Source organism: Apodemus sylvaticus, chromosome 9 (assembly GCF_947179515.1).
Source record: "Apodemus sylvaticus chromosome 9, mApoSyl1.1, whole genome shotgun sequence".
In the NCBI taxonomy this organism is placed as follows: domain Eukaryota; kingdom Metazoa; phylum Chordata; class Mammalia; order Rodentia; family Muridae; genus Apodemus; species Apodemus sylvaticus.
Window position 1 is genome coordinate 64,667,136 of NC_067480.1, and position 5,698 is coordinate 64,672,833.

Here is a 5,698-nt window from a genome sequence, read left to right on the forward strand (position 1 = left end):
TCAAATACTCTATACTCTATTTACAGTAATATTCACCATTCTGTGTTTGCAAAGACATTTTCGGGGGACTTTCTTACTGTTTAAAGTTTCTATCATCTGCAACTTTCTTCTCTTTTAAAAAGGAATTTGTAACTCTTCAGTTATGATTTACTCACTGAATTAAAGACAACTAATGTCTTATTTTTAGACTGACAGCTCACATGTAGACCATTTCTGGATGGCTTACTATGTCAGTAATTGGAAAATCAGAGAATGAAAATCAATTTTGTTTGATATCCATCTTAAAACTTTTCATGGTAGAGGAAAATCTATAAAATAATATAAATGTATGCTAATAATACATATATGTTAATGTGGAAATGTCTCACGAATTGTCTCTGTGTTATTATTAAAGTGGACAATCAAAGTTTAACTGTATGCAAAAACTCCCAGCAATCCATCGGGCTGCTTTTCTGTTTATCACCCATGATTGTTTAGTCAATCAAGAGAGGTCAGAGTTACTAGTAAACTACTTCCTGTTCAACGAACTATAGTTTATTTTTAGAAACAAGCAAATAAATAAATAAATAAATAAATAAGGAAAGAACATCTAAGAAAGGATTAAAATTTTAAAGCAACTCAGAATAGTTTAATAAAAGTGTTACAAAGACTTCATAAGTATGCATTACACAAATATCCTTGGTTTTTTCTTAGTCGTTGATTTCTTTTATGTTAATTTCTTTTATTTGGACAGGTTCTAGCTCCACAAAATGCTCTTCGAAGCTATGTAGCTCACTCAAGCAGCTGAGTGCTTGCATTGAAAACTCAAGGCCCCCAATTCAAACCCAAGAACTCATGTGACAAAATTCCATGTGGGTAGGCACACAGGAACCCTAGCACTGGGTTGACAGAGGCAGCAGAGTTGCTTGGAGCTCACTGGCCAGAAGCATAGGTACCTGGTAAATACAGGCTTTATCTCAAAAAAAAATGTGGACAATTCTTGAGGAATAGTGTCTGAGATTATACACATCATACCATACATAAACACACACACACACACACACAACACACTCACTTGTACACCATACACAACACCCCACACATATACTACACACACACATACACACACACACACATACACACACACACACCACAAATATTCTTGTGGTAATCAAAGTCAAAATTATTCTCCTAAAATCTAAAACTTTCAAATGCCAATAGAATTTCTCGCAGAGAACAAAATATTATAACTACATCACAATATATTTGAAAATAAAACGCATATTCCCAAGTGTATCTAATAGTAAAACCTAAGGAGAACTATGCTGGAGTGCCACATCTCACTTCCTAAGACTCTAGTCGATGCCATTGTTCAGATGGAGATAGCATAGGGATAACAAGTGGAGAATAATTTAAGCTCTCTAATGGTTACTTGAATTTTTTATGAAGAGACATTGTTCCCCAGGTATTGCTTTTCTCATTCCAAACAGTAACAGAAAAGACCCAGCTATCAAGGACACTTCTTACACTGCCTGTTATAGTTTGAATATGGAATGTAGTGCACAGGTACATTGCTGAAGATTTAGTCCTAGCAGTAGGAGCTGGGATATAGGTGGAGGAAGGAGGTTGCTGGAGATATGTCCTTAGAACTAATCTGCCTGCCTGGGTCCTTCCATCGTCTTCTCTCTCCTCCTTCTCTTCTTCTCCATTCCCCATCTCTCTCTTTACTGTCCTCTATGAAGCAAGTATGCTCTGGTATATGTCTCTTTCCCTGAGTTATTCTACACACCACTGTCCCAGAAATAGTGTCGCCAAGGAAAACAGCCTGATGCCTCTGAAGCTATGAGCCAAGATAATTTCTCCCATTCTTTTGCTTTTCTTGGGGATCTGTCACAGCCTTGGGAAATGTGGCTAAGACACCAACCTGCTCACTCTGAGGATCATGTTATGATATGAACAAATACATTAGCAACTGACACAAATTAGCTCCACCTTTGTGGTACTAAATGGCAAGTTTCAAGCTTTTTGTATTCATCTTCCTGTAAAAGGCAGAGACCATTTAGAAATGTAATCCCTGGTAAAATAGTCTTAGAATGTGCAATTCTGTGACTCTCACAAATAAACCACAAATTACATAAAATTAAAAGTAATTTTCTGACTTTTCAGCACTGACCCTCAAATGGATGCATCTTATTCAAAGATCAAATGCTATCTTCCCATCCCACAAATCCAGCAAAAATCATTTCTAAACATGAAGCAATCAGACTGAAATGAACATCAGATGTCTAAATAGAAAATAGAAAACACCTGCTTCCTTTTAAAAGGGTGCTTCAGAATTAATTAGAAGGTATTGATTATAAATAAGCAATAACATGGTGGAAATAAAGAGCTAATTCCTTTAGACTGAGATATAGTATTGAGAATCGGTAATACCCAACCTCATGCACAGACATCACACTGGCTACAGAGCATAGCTGTGAAGTACGTAAATTATTCCAAGTCCTTCACTGTGTGACTATGTTCTGCCCCCTCCCCCAGCAGACATTCTCATACGCATACATCCACAGAAGTAATGATGCCTTTAAAATATCTCCAACCCCCTCTCTGCTCCTTTTTTCTAACAGTGGGGTCAAGCTGACATTTCCTAGAGGATCACTCCTGTCTGTCAGCTAGAATCGCCATTTTCTCCATGCTGACTCAGCCCACCCTCACACCACTAGCTGGTAGCAGTACAAGGAAACCTTCACATTCTGCAATTTTGTGTCCTGAGTAGAACAGGCTCTGGGCCAATTTCTTTAAAACAGAACAGATTTTCAGACATTTATACAATCACATTTCTAATTACAGAGGGTCCAGAAAATAGATATTATTTCAGACTTGGATGGCCGGTTTCTTCCCAAGTGAAAATCATTTCCTGTGTCACCCAGATGACTATCAGAAATGAAGGCCATAATAATTACTCCTATTGTAGCAGGGCATCATTGTAACTTGAAAAGCCAAGCTTTTGAGAAGACTACTATAAATAGAGTCAAGCTTTAGGCAACTAGCAAAATTGGGGTAAAGGGGTAGGAATCAGTCAGAGTTGAAATTTCCAGCCTTGTGACTTTGATTATCTGCCAGCCTTTTCTTCATCAGCAGCTGGGTAAAGGCTGCACAGATCATATTGCACAACTGACAAGAGTTTTCTCTTTCAAACACTTATTAAGGGTCAATAGAATAGACTTCAACAATTTAAAGTATGGCATACTGTATTCTGCTTGATCTCTAGTTGATAATGATCTTGTCTCACTGAATTCATTAGGACAAAGTAAGTTAAAAGTAAGTTACTATCTCACATCTTGGTGCCCTAATAATCAGAGCCCAGCGGGGCTGGAGAGGTACTTCTGTTGATAAAATGCTTGCTGAAGAATCATTAGAACATGAGTTTCATCAGATCAGTACTGCATACACAATAAAAACACAGTCGTGTGCATCTGTAATCCCAACTCATACTCAGAAGGATTGCTGAGGCTTGCTGGATTTGATGAGCTCCAGGTTCAGTGAGAGACTGTGTCTCAGAAGGCAAAGTGGGAAATGGTTGAAGAAAGTCCCTGTCATTGACCTCTGGCCTCTTCACATGACACATGCACATATGCAAACACAAATATGCAGTACCTGCACACACAAACCAGAGCCTAGTACAATGATAACACATGAAATCCACTAAAAGGAGGCTATTGAGGGAAAATCAGCCAAAGTTGAGGGTGCAGAGTCAAGAGGATGAGACAAGCAGGGGTGTAGTCCTATATCAATGCTAGGTTTGACCTGACCCATGATTCTACACCATAAAATTGATTATTAATCCCTCTATCAAGGGAGCCTTTGGTAGGCCCCTGCCCATTAATCATTGGGATTCCTTCATTGGGAAAGGATCCTAACATCCTGAGAGCTACAGCTTCCATCAGTCATTCTCTCAAAAAGGCCATTTATGGGTCATTAACAAGCCAACACTCATATCTGGGAAAGAAAACATGGCCCTTGGAGGGTCTATACCTGCCACACACACAGTGTGTACTACGTTCACAGCTAAGGAGGAATAAATGGGTCTTAGAGTACCCACACAAGATGCCCACAGCATCCACCACAGCCCCAACTGGTGAATGGTTCCACCAGCTTACTAACAACAATTCACTCATAAATTAGAAAAACATTCAGAGCTCAGCCAGGTTTTAGACATCCTGAAAGGGTCGCCTCAAGAATCAACAGGTGAAGTCATTGAGATGAATGCCTGGCAATCTTAGCTGGTTGCCCTTAATTGAATTGTGCCCTATGACTTGTGTTTCCGTTGCTTGTTAACAATCTACAGTCCCTGACATAATGTATCCTTAACCTATTTTGGTGCTCTTAATTCAGAATTATTCCTTCTTCCCGCATGAGGGAAAAAGCTGCCAGTTTTGAGAATACCCATTAAGTTAAAGGCAAAAGGCAGAATGCTAACATTGGACTCGAAGCAAAAGAATTGCACTTTATAAGTCACAGAGAGCATTTCTTTTTAATGGAAGAATAAAGTTTCCAATTGAGGGATTTGGGGCATAGAAAGAAGTTACCTTTTCCAAAGTATAGAATTTATTTGTAACTGATGAGCTCTGTTTTATGGAAATCCTTCACGCAGCATGAAATGCACATGTCTGTTGTGACCCTCCCTGTTTCTCACTGGTGAGCACTGGGGGTTGTAATCACACTGCAGGAGGGTTTCCCTTCTTGCCTCTCTGACTTTGAGCTGGAGAGCTGGGGTAATACACTGCTTCATGGTTGCTCTGTGGTATTCTGAGGCAATCAAAACAAATCTAAGCCTTTATTACCCAACAGGTAGATGGGAAATAGGAATCCAAAAGGCTGAAGAAAAATAAATTTGGTAGTGCCTTTTCACAGATGAGTGTTTTGATGCTACAGACAACCACACATGTGTATACACAGAGACTTGCATGCTACACATACATACACACATGCAACATGCACACATACACACATTTGCACACATAATTAAAAAAAACCCTTAGACATACCTTGTTAACTTCTGACTTTTTCTCTTCTCCATTTTGGGATGATTAATTTCACTTGAACATCTAGAGAGCAGTCAGTTTTATATTTTAATTTATTATAAAAAGGAAAGAAAAGATTTACCTATATAATAAAGTCTGTTTCTTTCTCCTCTGACCTAATCAATGACACCAGATTAAATATAGTGGCTTCCAAGTCTTAACTGGAAATGGCAACTTGGTCACAAAAGGCTTTGTTCGAAGGGCGCGGGAGTCCAGGGAGAGGGTCATCAGCACTATTTTCAACAGAGACAGTTTGATTTCTACAGCTCAGAGACCAGATATTTGTCCTGGATTCTGCAGCCAGCCTAAGGCAGTGGGAGATTTTTTTTTCTTTTCTGAAGCAAACAAGTCTCTCTGCCTCATACTGATCCAACCTAATTCTAGCCACGCAGCCTACGCATTATATATTTCCTATTTTGGGAAAAGCATTCCTGGAACAGGGAGTGGGCAGTAGACTCGATTCTACTTTCCACTAAATTGAGACACCTTAAAGATAAGAAAAGCCGCCTCTTCTGTGACAGAGAAGCAGCAGCATGCTTTGCAGCTGTGAAAAATCACCACCTGGGGAAGGCGGGTGAGAGGAGAGTGGAGGACTGACTTCCGGTGTCAGGGCAGCTCTGAGCTCTTACAGAGCTCAG